Source organism: Nelumbo nucifera, chromosome 8 (genome assembly GCF_055504915.1).
Source record: "Nelumbo nucifera cultivar China Antique chromosome 8, China Antique-T2T, whole genome shotgun sequence".
NCBI classification, from domain to species: domain Eukaryota; kingdom Viridiplantae; phylum Streptophyta; class Magnoliopsida; order Proteales; family Nelumbonaceae; genus Nelumbo; species Nelumbo nucifera.
Window position 1 is genome coordinate 23,846,213 of NC_142656.1, and position 16,177 is coordinate 23,862,389.

Sequence of the window (16,177 nt, forward strand, 5' to 3'; positions counted from 1 at the left end):
ACATTGCAAGGGAGATCGGTAATATTTCATGCAACATGAATGTCAAATTCTTTCACCCTCTTAGAGAGGGTAATAGATGATCTAATTTTCTTGTTATTAATATGGGTGTTGAGGATGAAAATCAATAATTTTTGAAGGATATGTTCAAACTCCTATAATGCTTTTAAATATATTGAAAGAAGACTACTTAGCCATTCCTCTTCTTCATATAGATTAAGCTGTGCTTTTTCTAACGTCGTTGTCACTCAATTTCTTTTTTTTTTTCACCACTTGTTGGGTTGAGTGTGAAAACGAAAGAATGTTTTGTTTGAGTTTGGCAAGCAAGCTCTAATTTTCTTTCTTCCTTTCGGCAATGTTTAATAAAATATTAAGGTGGTTGTTTCTCCACTTGGAGTAAAGTTTGGGGTTATTAAAGAAAAGGCAATTTAGTGAAACAAGAAATTGCAAAAAAAAAAGAAAAAAGCAAAGCAAAGATCTTGAAAACAAAGAAAAGACTTAATAGACAAATTAATAACGTTTTATACAAAGAAGAGGTATATTGCACCTCCCTCGAGTATTTTGTATACACCTTTCTTTCGTTCTTAATATATCTTACTTTTCTAAAAAAAAAAAAGAAGAGGTATATATTGTGCCCAAAATTCTAAAATTTCATAGATAAAATGTGACGATTTAAATAATAAAATTTTTCTGTACATCACTTTAGAAGGAAGAAGCAAAAATAAAACTCAGAAAAAAGAATAGGAATTGGACCTATAATGTATTACAAATAAGGAATATATTTTGAGGCTTTTGAAAAAAAGACTAACATTAGAAGGTACTAGAAATGTTGGGTAAGTAATAGACCCCATAATCACTGATGATCAAAATGAAATGATCTGTAGATAGGTCCAAATTAAAGAAACTATAGAAGCCCTGAAAGCCCTTGGCCTACATGAATTAAATTTGTTTTTAAAAAATACTAGGAAATAATAGGGGGGGTAAAATTAAATTCATGAAATAAATAGCCTAGAGTGTCCAAACCATTATAGATCCATTAGCCTTTGTAATGTGGTCTATATAATAATGGCACAAATAATTGTAAATAGAATTAAGTCAACTTTGAGAAATCTTGTTTCCCCATATTAGAGCGCTTTTGTGTTTAACAAATTGATTATTGATAATCCTAATAGCTCATGAGATATTTAATGTCCTAGGGAAAATTAAGCTTGATAATTTGAAAAATAGACATGGAGAAAGCCTATGATAGGACAGAATAGAATTACATCAAATAAACCTTAGAAAAATTTGAGTTATGTCAGAAATTCATTAAGTGGGTCATATATACTATGATCTCTTATCAAATAAAGAACAAATGGTTCACCAACCAAGCTTTTTGTCCCATCAAGGGGAATTAGACAAGGAGATCCCCTATCCTTGTATGACTTTGTTATTTTCTGGGAGTCCTTGAATACAACTCCTCTCATCACTATCGCAACCAAGAATGAAGTGGACTCTAAGTAATCTAATTTATCCCATCTCTCTCATACAATGTTTATCTTGTATGCAATGCTTGTCCTCGTGTAATTCAATCCTATATGTATTCAAACACTCTTGCACTTGGTGATTGAAGTGAGTACAGTTTCTCAATTACTATTTATTACATGGTATCAAGAGCCTGAAAGACCTCATCTAAACTTTTTATTTCCGATGGTGTCCTCTTCCCCTATCAACTCTACTACTTTGTCGGCCATCTCCTCCTCCCTTAACTTTGGCCTCCCCTCCATTATCAACTCCATCCCTAATGTCACTCACTTTCTTTCCATCAAGTTAACTTGTGATAACTATACTACTTGGCGTGCCTAGTTCTACCCATTATTTAATATCTACAAACTTATGGGTCTAGCTAATGGATCAGTTCAAACTCCTCCTAAGAAGAGCCCTGATTCGAGTGATGCCATCTCCTCTTTTTAATTCTTCTTATGATGATTGGTACCGCTATGAACAACTCATTTTGAGTTGGATTATATCTTCCTTGATTGAAGTGGTAATACCGCAAGTTGTTGGTTTTTCTACATCAGATATTGCTTGGAATTCCCTGGCACGTTCCTATGGCTCTCCTTCTTGATCATGGGTCCCTCAATTTCGACTTCAACTTTAGACTATGAAGAAAGGCTCTCTTACAATCAATGAGTATATTCAACAAGCATGGAGTATTGTTGATAGTTTGGCCAGTGTTTTTGTTCCAGTTTCTCTTATGGATATGCTGCTCTTTATGTTAGCCGGTCTTGGACCTGATTACGAGTCCATTGTGACATCCATCACCACATGGATTGAATATGACAATCTCTCAATTGATGGCCTATATATGGTCTACTGCTCAATCACGAAATCGTACTTTGGCAGTGAAATGCTTCTATTGACTCTCAAATGTTGATTGCTAATGTTACTCTAAACACAAATGGCCTAGATCAAGTTCATGCGGGTAATGACTCAGGTTTGAGAATTTGACATGCATATTGGTTCTTCTTCCAATTCGTATCCTTCCTCTACCTTTCACTTAAATAATATCTTGCAAGGATTGTACGTCAGAGAAGGAGATTCTTTAGTTTGCATGCGTCATCACATTCTATCTAGTCCAATATTGGTGAATGTACCACAATTCCTCAATGGCATGTTCATTTTGGTCATCTTGCATTTAGAGCCATATGTCACATTCCCTCCACTCACCTTTCTCCAAGAACAATTTGGGTCCATTTGTTCTTCATGTTAGTCAGGAAAGAATCATTAGTTACCATTTTCTACTTTTGTTAATCGTTCTACTACAACTTTCCTCTCCTCGGTGGTGTCCAATGGTGGCTTTCGTTATTAGATTAAATTTATTAATGATTTTTAGCAAATTTACATGGTTATTTCCACTTGCCTCCAAATTTGATGCCTTGCATGTTTTTATTAAGTTATATATATATATATATATATATATATATATATATATATATTGAAAATCAGTTCTCCACCACCATTAAAGCATTTCAAAGCGATTGGGGTCGGGAATATTGTAATTTTTCCAATTATTTGTCTGACTTTGGGATTGCACACTGCCTGGCCTACCCACATACCCTTAAACAAAATGGTTAGACTGAATGTAAACATCGACATTTGATAGAACCTTCCCTCTCTGTGTTGGCTACAACCTCTCTTCCCCTTCGTTTTCGGGACAACGCGGTTCACACAGCTACTTACCTCATTAATAAACTCCCAATCTTTGGACTTCAAAACAAATTTCCATTTGAGGTGTTGTTTAACAAAATACCGATTATGGTGCACACATCCCCAACTTATGCTCCTTAATCTGACACTCCAGTAGTTGTCTCTACTCATCCAATGGTTACTAGACAAAGAGATGGTACTAGACATTCTAGAGATATAGTTGCAACCAAGCACCCATTATCAACAGTCATGTGCATTGAGTTAAATGCACTTGCATAATCAGACTTGGTTTCTAGTGCCACTCCCACCCAATACTAATATTGTGGCTGTAAATGGATATATATGGTTCTCTAGAATGGTACAAAGCCTGTTTAGTTGCCAAGGGCTTTACCCAAAAACATGGAATTAACTATACTAACACATTCAACCAGGTGGTCAAAGGTACAACAATAAATGGTTTTATCTATTGTAGTTCAATTGGGTTGTCCCATTCGTTAGCTTGAGATTTAGTATGCATTTTCACATGGCACTTTGCAAGAAAATCTATATGACCCAACCTCCGGGCTTCATTGACTCTCACTTTCCTACTACTCTCATCTTTGACCTCCAAGAACTATTTGTCTTAAAAGATTTGGGTCCTCTATCCTTGTTCTTGGGCATTGAAGTTTAGCGAGACCACAATCTGTTCATCTCTTAAGAACGGTACATATTGGACATCCTTAGACAGACTGGTATGGATGGAACCAAGCCTGTTTCTAGTCCTCTTCCTCCAAGTGATAAGCTCTCTCGTTCCAACGGCACTCCCCTTGATGACCTAACACTTTACAGGAGTATTGTTGGATCCTTACAATAACTAACACTGACTGCGGCTTGATGTTGCATATGTCGTTAATCAAGTATGTCAGTATCTTCATGCTCCCACCTCGGAGCATTGGATGGCCCTAAAGTGCATTCTTTGATATCTAAAGAGTACCATCTCTTTTGGACTGTTTTACACTCATTCATCTAACGCTTTTACTCTTACTAGGTTCTTTGATGCGGATTAGGTTGACTTTGTGGATGATCAACGCTCCATGGATGGATATGGCATTTTTATGGGTGTTCCAATTTGGTTTCATGGAGTGCTAGAAAGCAATCACAGTTGCACGATCAAGAATGGAATGAGAATCCATGCTCTTGCCAATGGTTCCACAAAACTCATTTGGATACAATGGTTACTTGGTGAATTACGTATCCACATCCCATCTGGACTTGTTATTGTGATAATCTTGGTGCAGCATATTTAGCACACAATCTGGTCTTCAAGGCATGAAACGAGCATGTTGAAGTAGATTACTTTTTTGTTTGTGACATGGTCATTGCTCGACAATTAGATGTTCAGTATGTCCCCATTGCAGATCAATTGGCTGATGTACTCACCAAAGCACTCCACCCCAGCAAATTTAGTACTTCTCAGTCCAAGCTCAATGTAGTCTCCAACTTGTATCTCTTGAGGGGGGCTGTTGGAGTAACATGTGACACATCAGTGAAGAAAACCTGCATGAATACAACTCCTCTCATCAATGACATAACCCAGAACGAAGTGGACTCTAAGTAGTCTAGTTAATCAATTTCTCTCATACAATTTTTATCATGTATACAATGCTTATACTCATGTAATTCAATCCTATTTGTATTCAAACACTTCAGCTATAAATTAATACATTTCTCTTGCACTCAGTGATTGAAGTGAGTACAATTTCTCATTTACTGTTACCAATGAATAGAGATAGAGATAATGCCAAATCTGTGAGGAGGAAGAGGATGCTAATCACATTTTTCTAAAATGTCAACTCTCCAAACAAGTATGGAAAACTATTTTGGATCACCATCTGGTCCCTGAAATGGATGAAGGTGTAGTTTCTAAGTGGAGAAAAATTAAGCAATTATATGGCCAAGATCATCATAGGTCTTTGAGGGGTAATTTGAGTTTCCTTCTTTGGTATATTTGAAAAATGAGGAATGCAAAAATCTTTCAAAATGAGGACATGTACCTAGATCAAATAATCAACTTTGCAAGAATTGTTAAATCCGATTATTAGGGAGCAAATTTCAGCCTTGAAACTTCTCCTAAAAGCAAAAAGAGTGTCTAGGTTAGCTGGATCCCCTTGGAAATATGTATTCTAAAGAAACTTTGTTGCTTCTCTTAGAGTAGAAGGTTGATGTTCCGTAGGCATCACTGCTAGAGATCACAAAGGAAGGTTGATAGCAACAAAGGTGAGAGGTATTGGAAGATCTTCTATCATGGTTAGGGAGATACGGGCTGCAAAGATAGCTCATGATGTTCTAACTCAATTGGGAGGTCAACACATTTGCATTGAAGAATATTCTCAAGTCATCATCAATTGCCTTCTTAGAAAGATCACTCCTCCATGGAGATGTAGCAACATAGTGAAGGATCGCTAAATTTTGGTCGAATAATTAGGGTTCCAAATAGTGTATAGGCGCACATGGCATGAAGGAAAACCAAGCTATGGATTCGATTAGGCTTGTTTTTGTTTAGCCATATTTGCTTTCTTTTGTCCTTAATTGTCAAAAAGAAAAAGGCAATTTAATATTGTCCCTTATGCCCAAAATGTTTTTCATACTTTTCAATACTTAAAAATCAATTATAAATAGAACATTCATGTAACACACAGATCTATAAAATGTTTCATGTGAGTTAGGTGTTTTCCATGTTTCCACCTACCTCCATGTCTCCTATGGTGGTTTTTACTCAATTAAATATAAATAGAAGTGGAGGATGTGTATTTTGTCAAAGATAAAGATTAAAGCTATTTGCTTAAGACCTTAAGGTTGTATTTTGTTTAAAAGAAAAGGTAGGGGAAGGAAGGGAAATGTCCAAACCAATGACAACCTATAAATGATAGTGGTGTTAATAAATACATTTAGGTTGCATTTGGTTGTTATGCAAATCTTGATCAAGTGTAAAATTGATATGTGATTTAGTTTTGCTTTCATTTGTAATTATGATTTGTATTTCTACCTAATACAAAATGTACGTCACCTTCCACCTACCTTAATCCTTTCTCAAATAAATTGAGGACCATCATCCTTAGGTAGATAACTTGTTGCCCAAGTAGCCTAACCAAAGATGGTGGGGGTAAATTGGGTTCTATAAGGTTTCCTCCCTCGGGTAATGCCTTTTCAAAACTTAAATGTTAAACTGAAATTATAGAGAGCAACAATTTGATAACGAGATAGACAAATACAACACAAATTAATGTTTTTACCAAGCAGATATGCAAATATAGAACAAATTATTCAAATGCAAGAGTAAGAACAACTAGGAATGACAATTTTCCTCATTTCCCCGATCCCTGTGGGGATCCACCCAAATGGGGCGGGAGTGGGGATGATTTTCCCCCCACGGGGATGCAGATGGGGAAATTTTCATCCCCGTTAGCAGGGACGGGGAGAGCACTCCCCGCCCTGTGGGATCCCCATACATATATATGTATATATGTATGCACAGGTTATATATGTATATATATGTACACATATATCTATATATTAATATTTTTAAAAATATGGTTGAATATGTGTGAATATTTTCTAATAGGATTGTAAATTTTAATTATTTTATTTTTTTTAAATAAAATAAAAAACAAAAACAAAATAGTTATTAACATTATAAAAATCACAAGGAATGGAGATCCCCACGGTGATAGGGATAACCTTTCCCTCATTAGCGGAGGCCGGGCTGGGGATGGGGACAGGGATGGAGAGAGGTTTCCCATCCCCTCCCCGCCCAGTTGCCAATCCTAAGAACAAAAAAATATGGGCACTAGCACTTAAAGAGATTGATGATTCTTAGAAAGAATTAATAAAGCACAAATACATTTTTCAAGCTTTATTCCAAGGATGAAACATTTTCAACTAGAATCTCTTTACTCTTAGTTATTCTACTGCTATTGTTGTCTCTTTTTTACTCTTAGTTAAACTCATGCATACACATACATATATATAACATACCAATCAATCCTAAAAAGTGGATGATCACTTCATTTTACTTTGTATTTTGCTTCTCAGGCTCAGTTTGGAAAGAATACAAATACAAATATGTATAGTACAAATATAAGTTTAGTGATACAGAATACAAGATTTTGCACTGTACATATTTGTATTTATAATCTTTCATTTTCCACACTCGTTCATTTACACCAATACAACTGAAATATGTACTGGTGCGCATTGTAACCTAGGGGCCAAGGCTGCATCCAACGTTACGTGAACGTTGTATACACCATGCAACTGAATATATGAGAAAATGTTGGTTAACTACTTAAAATTGTGTAGGGAGTTGAGATTATTACTACAATTTCCTTTCCATTACCAATATTTCAGTCAAAGTATGACGAGCATGAAGTATACGAAAGTCAAATACATCAAAGTATAACTACATCTTTTTACGCATTTAAGCATGCTTTAATTTCTGTTGAGAGGAGACAAAAAAAAAATCACAAGAGTTTAGTCAAAATTGATATCCATTAATTTAGTATTAATAAAATAATTTGATATCCATTAAATTTTCAAGTAATTAAGCTATCTACATACAAGAACTACTCAATCTACCACCGCCCAAAATTGATTCATTTCAATAGATTTTTACAAATTATAAAAGTAACAAATTGATAAAGGGGTCTAAAGAGAAGAGAGGGACCTGAGGGGATATATCATACATTTTGACAAATACTAATTAAATTAATTTATATATAGAAAATCTTGAAAAGCCAGTTCTGGTGAGACCGTCAGAATAGCTAGTATATATTAATAAAATTTGATATTCCTTTTCCACAACCTCCCAAAACTGATTCATTATATTATAAAATAAAAATAAGAAAGGACTGAAAAAAATAAATAAATAAATAAATAAAGGAGATATTGGTACATGAGAGGGGAAGTTCACCAACCTCCACAATCTTTTAAAAATGTTTTTTTTTTATCTCCTTTTCTAATGTGTCTATGACAATTATCATTACATGATTTTTAAAATATTTCAAATGTCTCAATCCATGGTTTTAGCAGCAGAGAGAGGTGAGGTGAAGCCAATCTGCCTTACCTCAACCGCCTTCTAGGTTGCAGTAGGGGCATTCTCCTCAGTTAATTTTGTGAGGCGTAATCCTCATATAAAAATGATTAAATTTAAAAATTAAAATTAAAACATTAATATAAAATATTTTCTAGTTATAGTTGACTAAAAAATAGAACAAAGCAATTACAGTTAAAAATCAAGCATAATGTCTTTAACCCTAAAATTATTGTTTATTTGATTTTCTTTTGTTTGCTCAATATTGTAATAATTCTAATATATCATTTAGTGTTTTAATGGAATTTAGATTTTCTAGTCACAAAATTGGTCCTCACACCCACCTTACAGCTTTTGCAGCCATAACATAGGTAACATTTTTATACTTGTATATTTTTATTCATGGAGTCTCAATGTATAGTTGCAAGAGCTGTGAAATGACTGTGAGGACCGATTTTGTGAGGAGCAAATAAATTTATCAATGTAGTTTTACTACCGAATGTGAAAATATAATCTCTACAAACTCTTTTTATGCATTCATGTTTGCAAGCTATTTTGTTTCAATAAAGATGTGGTAGAGGACCAAAATCATTCATTTTGAAAAATTGAAAATTTTGTTTTATGCCCTTGGAAGGAATTTTTGGCTGGGGAAGGTGGGGGTGGAGTGAGGGGTTTGTGGGGATGAAGCCTTCACCTCTACACCCATGTCGGGAAGCAAATGCCTTCAAAATCCTTAAGGCTTTGTTTGGATCTGGTATAAAACGTCATCGGTGTACTTTTACACTGATGATGTTTACACTGAACCATATGATAGGTGACCATATATTGATCTTCATTTGCACTTCTTACAAACACCAGCAAAATCAAATCGATATAAACTTTTATACCATTCTTGATTTACACTATTCCAAACGCAGCCAAAATACTAATCGTAGCACACCATACATTAACCCAGCAACATAAGAGGATTACTATAATAGCTAAGTACAAAGATTAGTTAAATTATTCAAAATTGCATAAAGTTATATATATATATATATATATATAATTAAAAACATGGGATCATATTAAAAAGAATGTTCACATATCTAATGCATGTACATTTTGAAGATTTAAAGATTAATTAACCTCGCTTCTCTGACATCTAACTACCTCTCCTTGACATTTAACTTTTTAAAACCTTGCCTCAAACCGCACATGTTTAGAAAATAATGTGCAGGCTTCCTGGTCAAGATTGCAATATTGAAAAGAGATTCCAGGTTTTTAGATCAATTCAAGATATTCCTTTAGACATTATTAATAATCTGTGGAAGGAAGATTATATGAAGATTCCTGTTTTATATATTTTAATGCGTGGGCTCGGTTGAGGGTATTAGTGTTCTCTTTTCTATGGTTTTTGGCATCCCTATTTTATTATATCTTTCTTTTGGTGTTGTTTGATTAATAAATTTCTAAGATGGCCGCCCTTACATCTAGAGTAATTTTTGGGGTTGAAAAGAAATAAAAGATAGATTGGCAGTGGGTTTTTTAATTAAACCCTTTTTAGAAACAATGGAGGTTGGTGAACTTTAAAAAAAAATAATAAAAAAATGGCGACATGTAGGGCTCAACATTAATTTTCAGAAAATTTCCTAATTCTTTTGGCGAGGTCATCAATTGGCTGCTTGCTCAAAACTAATTAGGAAATTTAATATATCATAGTTGAGATCTAACTTAGATTGCTTTTTTGGAAGTGACAAAGGGTTGAATTTACGACTAAAATTTATATTTGTTCCAAGCTTTATCCGGCCTCGGTATGGAACAAGTGGTCCCAACCCGGATAATCCAAGAGTCCGCGTTCTGTGCACCCGTGGATGCATTGGACGCGTGAACCCAATGTAGAGTGACACGTCGATCAGATCAATATTAACGTCCGCTTGAGCATTGACGTGGTCCGTTGACACAATCGGATGGTTCATGTGGATATGAACCGGTCTGGGACAAAAGGGCTTCATTTCTTCGATTCTGTTTCCCTGAGAGCTCCTTCCACCAAACCCTACTCATGCACCAAATCCTTTCTCCATCAGCGGCAATAGAGCTCCGGCAGTTCATCGACGGTGACAAAAAGACCTCCGGCGACGGCATATTCTTCTTCTCCTCTTCTCTTCTTCTACTCTCCATTCTTCTTCTTCGACAAGTAACTCCAGTGGTGGGGCTGACAATCATTCTTCTTCTCCTCTTCTTATTCATCATTTTGATTCAAAATGATTCAACAAATCATTTTGAATTTGTTGAATTTTTCAAAATGATTGGTTGCATCCATCCATCCAAATGTTTTGTAGGTTTATCTCAACAGCAAAACCTTAATTTCCAAATTGAGATTTCCTACAGACAAGAACAGGAACAGCAAACAACAAAAACGAAAAAGATCTTACTACAGAGTTTTATCAATAATCTTGCATCGGAACAACAAAAACCAAAGATGATATTAAACAAAAAAGAAGAAGAAGAAGAAGAAGAAGAAAGAAGAAAAAAGTTAAAAGACTGGGCATCGCCGCCTACCATCGGACCTACCATCGGAGAAGACGATGAAAAGAGGAGAAGAAGAAGAGAGAAAAACACATCGCCACCGGAGGTCTCATTGTTGCCGTCGATCAACTGTCGGAACTCTGTTGCCGCCGATGGAGGAAGGGTAGGGTTCGGTGGAAGGAGCTCTCCAAGCTAAACAAAATCAAAGAAATGAGGCCCTTTTGTCTGTGTTCCACACACGAACCGGTTCATGTCCGTGTAAAACATCCGATTGAACCAATCAGACTATATTAACCCTCGAACGGATGTTAACATTGGTCTGATCGACATGTCGTTTTCTCATTTGCAGGTTCATGCATCCGGTGCACCCACGGGTGTACGAATGCGGACTCATAATCCAATGGCTTCAATCAATTAATGGACCGGGCCCGAGCCAAACTTGAATTGCTCATTGTTTCAACCCATTGTTAATATATTCTTGAAGATTGAAGACCAAGTATTAAGATTAGAGGTTCTAGTCGGGTGGGCTGGGTTTTAGGTCAACCCATGCCCAATCCTAAGAATTGAAAACCCATGCCCAATCCTAAGAATTGAACCTAAAGCCCAAGCTCAGTTTGAGTCCGAGGTCAAGCCCGAATTATTCAATCCAAGCCCAGCCCGCATTGGGCCCGGGCCCAAGCCAAACTTTAATTGCTCTTGTTAGATGTACTCTACAGAAAATTAAAACATAAAATATAATTAATGAAAGATTAAATAATATTTTAAATTACATATTTTCATGCAATGACAACAAACAAATGAAAGGATATCAATTAGAAAGCATTTGAAATCAGTCCATCATGAACTAAAAATTAGTCCAAATCAATCTTTTAACAAAACTAAAAATTTACATTCAAAATTAGTCCCTCATGAACCCATGCATAGTAGAAAAAAGATAAAATAAAATAAAGAAAAATATAACAAGGATGCTGATATGATATATATACCTTTTGAATACATGTTTTTCTCTTCAAGATACTAAGCAGTACAATAGTGATTTTGGCTACAGGCCTACAACTACAGTAACGTGCCAACATTAGAACTTAGAACTTGTGAGTTTGTGATTTCATGATTTGTGAATCAAGACTCCAACTCTCGTTACTCTTCAACTCCAAGAGGAAATTTTAGTAATAGTATTAGGGTTTTAGAATTTGCATTTTTAAGAGGTTTTCACTTTTCACTCATTTTGGACTTTTGGTGGTTTGGCCTTTGAGTTTCCTTAATTAATGTCGCAAACTCTCTATGATGTCATTTGAATTAAAAGAATTTGAAAGTTAAAAGAATTTGAAACATCAAAGTCTCACAAGGCACAAAGAGCGAAAGAGGGAAGTCGTGTTTAGAAAAAGAAAGTTAAGAAACTAAGGGATATAAATTTATTTTTGAAATTTTATATAATAATAGGGATATATACCTATTATTTAACTTTTGAAATTTTATTTATCGTATTTATTTTACTTTTGTTATAAATTTATTTTTAGTAATTATATATTTTTATAACTTATAGGTTAATACTTATTAGAGATCACACTATTTATTGACTAATTCAGTATATTTTCAGTATTTATTATATTTTTGTAACTATTGTATTTTTATTATATATCTATTATATTTTCATTATAAACTTATTTTCAATGATTGTGTACGTTTGCTATAAATTTTCAATAATTATTGGAAATTAAACTATTGCTATTTATTAGAGATTAGACTATAAATTTAGTTGAAATTAGAACTGCTCAATGATTGGTTCAGTGCAGTTGTAGGCTGTTTCGCTAACCAAACCGATCTGGTCAAGTTCGCAGTTTGTCACTTGAAACCGATTGATCATTAGTGAAAACCCACAAACTCGGGTTGTATCAATTTGGGTTTATTTTCGATTTAGTTTGTTTGTTCAAAAGATTTAAACTTAAAAATTAACTTTAAATTTCATAAACTACAATGATATTATTAACAAATAAATTACAAAAATTAAATCTATGAAATAAAATATTTTAGACTAAGAAATATGAGAATTTTTCTACTTTCCCATATTAAAAAAATTAAATTTAAAATATAAAATATTAATATATATTTATTAAACCAAAATCGATCTAAAATACTAGAAAACCGACCAACTCGGGTTAAGTATGACCGGATTGTTTATTAAAAAGTTAAAATATAAAATAATTATGTACTCTTATGTATTTCTATTGTTTAACTTTCGCTTAACAAAGCCCATGCATCGCACGGGTCCCCGTCACAATGCCTCACCTTGCTCCATTATCCCCACCCTACATTCTCTTTGACTTTCTCTCCTCTCCCCTTCCCACCACTCCCATTAAGCCATGCCACCCGACTACGTAAAAATATTCCTATAATCTCTCTCCTAAGGTATCTCATTTAAACCAATAGGAAAGTAGAGGTGTAAATCGGGTCAGGCCGCCCACAGCCTGGCCCCACCCAACACAATTTTGGACTGCCCTGGCCCGGCCTGGCATGACAACCCATGGGCCGTGCCAGACCTGGCACGATGGCCCGTGCCGTCTTGGGTTTGGGGTTTGAAGTCCTGGGGTTTGAAAATTATTAGAATATTTTGGAAATTTTAGGAAAATTTATTACATTTGATAAATTTTGGAAAACCATTGAAAAATTATGTAATTTTCATTACAAAGTATTGAAAATTATTAAAGATAAATGGCTATGGGAAATGGAGAACTATAATTTGAACAAATAATTAAGATAAATTAGTATAATATTGAAAAAGGAAATTATTGGTTAGTTTATATCAGAAATTATAAGATAAATTAGTATAATTATGTAAGTAAATCATTTAAAAGGAAAATAAATTATTTAATAGAAATTTAAATAAATTTGAATAAATTTTCAAAATTACACAAGTACAATAAATTTTCTAAAATTTTCATAAAATTATGTTTTTGAATATTAAGAACAATTTAGTGTACTTTTAGAAATCTACCATGTGGTTAATACTCATTATATCCTTTTGATCATTTCTATCATCAAATTGAATATTGGGTTGATGGGGATAGTGTTTTCAAAATTAGATCAAACCAGATGGTTAGATCGGAAAAATTGGGAATCGGACACCGTTTCACCTCAAAACCGCTTTTTGTCCAAAAACCGTTTATTTGGTTAGCGAATTGTTGACCTAGGCGGTTGAATCGTCAACCCAAACAACAATTTTTGGCCTTTTTTTGTTTTTCTTATTTTTTTATTTTTTTTTTGTCAAAGTGGGTCATTGAACTGAACAATTGGACCGTTCGACCCTAGAGCGGTTCCCTATCTGGTCTTATTTTAAAAACCTTGGATGGGGAGTGGGTGCCTTACCTTGAGCTTGGCTTAGTGTGCGGCACAGCCTGGCCCATGGACTAGCCCGACCCACGGCACAACACATGCCCGTGCAGGCTCGGGCCTTGGGCTATGCCAAATCGACCCTCCAAATTATCCTAGAGGAGGGAGGTATGACCTGGGATGCCTCATGGGCCAACTCGGCATGACTCGCACTTTGTGTGGGCCACATGTGGGTCGTGTCGTGTCAACCTAGTATGACCCAATTTACACCTCTACTTGAACATGTCCAATACTGGGGACGAGAAGGGCAATTTGATGATTCTTCATCCTTGATGTCTTGATGAGGAGTGGGGTGCCTTGCCCTTGAACTCACCCAACATTGAGGAGTGGTTACCTTGCCCTAAACCCGCGTGACACTAGGGACGGGGCGGGGAAGGGGTAGAGTGTCTTGACTATAGGGCAGTGAAAGGGGTGGGGTGCCCTGCCCTGAACCCACCCCGTTGTTATTCCTATATAATTGTTAATTATTAGTGGAATTAATAAAAATGTTAGCGTTTATAATTATTTTTATTTATTTAAAGTAAATTAAAATTTCATTTAAAAATAATAAAAAGAATAAACATTATTACAGTTACTACAAATTATTAAAAAAACTAAATTTATTAAAAAATATTTATTCATATTCAATTAACAATGGTTATTTTTATAAATCAATATTAAATAAAAAATAAAATTATTAAATCTTTCAGATTTTCCCGTGCACTGCACAGGTCCCTGCTAGTATATATATATATATATATATATTGATATCATTACAAGTTTTTTTGAACATTTGATTAACCTTAATTAGTTTTGATAAATTTCTACTAATAATATATATGGTGCATCGAGTACACCATACCAAAAGAAAACATTGTTCAGATGTTAAACCTGAACAAATGAAGAGTAGAATTTAAGGTGATTGATTGATCGAGATCTAGATTTAACGTGTAGCACTGCAACCAATATTAGTGAATGCACCGTAATTGAATTCTAATTTTAAACAGAGAGTTCCACCCCCTCTTTCACTACGAGAAAAAATGGCCTATTGCTAGAAGTCACATAATTACCGGCTTTGCCTTTTAAACCACTGGCATATACCTGAGTTGGCGGTTTAATGGCCACGAGTATTGGTTGTATTGGCCTAGCTCACAGATGCCGGCCTAGAAGACAAAGACAGCCACCATAGGACCCCGGTCCAACCATTCAAAAGCCGGCAATTATAATGAAACTGTTGGCTTAGGCAATGAGACCAAAACAATGGCTTATCAAAGAACCGTTGTAGATATAAGCCCACAGTCAAAACCACCATGATAGAGTTTTTTGGACAAATTAAGGTTTTCTTTCTGTCCATCACCTTAGTTCCGTTGATGGATTCATTTGTCATTTTAATAAACTACTGCCTTAGTTATAGCATTTAATCAAGAATTATCAATTATCATTTAATTAAACCGTCGTGATCCTTGGTCGAAATTGAAAATTTCTCATGTTTATATGCATGAGATAATCTTTTTCTTTAACATCCCTATGTCAAAGTCATGGAAGGGGTTGGTTTTTACAATTTATCTGAAATGTGGAGGGAGCTTCTTGGAGGAATCAATTAAAGTTCATGGGAGGTTAAAGAAATGGTCAATTACTATAGGCAAGGTTTCATCAATTTACTCTTTCTTATTAGTTTTTACTATTTTTATTCTAAAGATTTTTTATTAATAAAATTAATTTGAATTAACTTTATTGACAAATGCAACTTTATTAGTTTATTAATTTATTAATGTTTGTTAATTTCATTACTTGTAATATATTTTATAATTAATTAGATGTAATTTTTATTAATTACATTAATTATTAAGTCATTTATTTATCAGAAATAGTTATTAAGTTAATAACAAACAATTTATAATTCTTATTAATTGTAATAAAACGAAATCATGAAATATTAAATATAATTTATTAATGATAATACTTAAGTTTTACTGGAACTCATAAATTAATGGTGGGTAATTATAACGAACTCGGACAATACATGGGTTCATTGAAATTATAAAAAGC

At 34.3% G+C, this 16,177-nt stretch overlaps 1 long non-coding RNA gene across 1 annotated transcript; it reads right to left on the reverse strand.

The window, feature by feature from the left end:
* Window positions 1-9,997: 9,997 nt before the first annotated feature.
* On the reverse strand, window positions 9,998-11,388 carry LOC104609162 (uncharacterized). Its single transcript, XR_737226.3, has 2 exons — window positions 10,808-11,388; window positions 9,998-10,618 (listed from the first exon to the last, which is right to left on the reverse strand). It is a non-coding gene; the product is annotated as an uncharacterized LOC104609162 (long non-coding RNA).
* Between the last annotated feature and the right edge of the window lie 4,789 nt (window positions 11,389-16,177).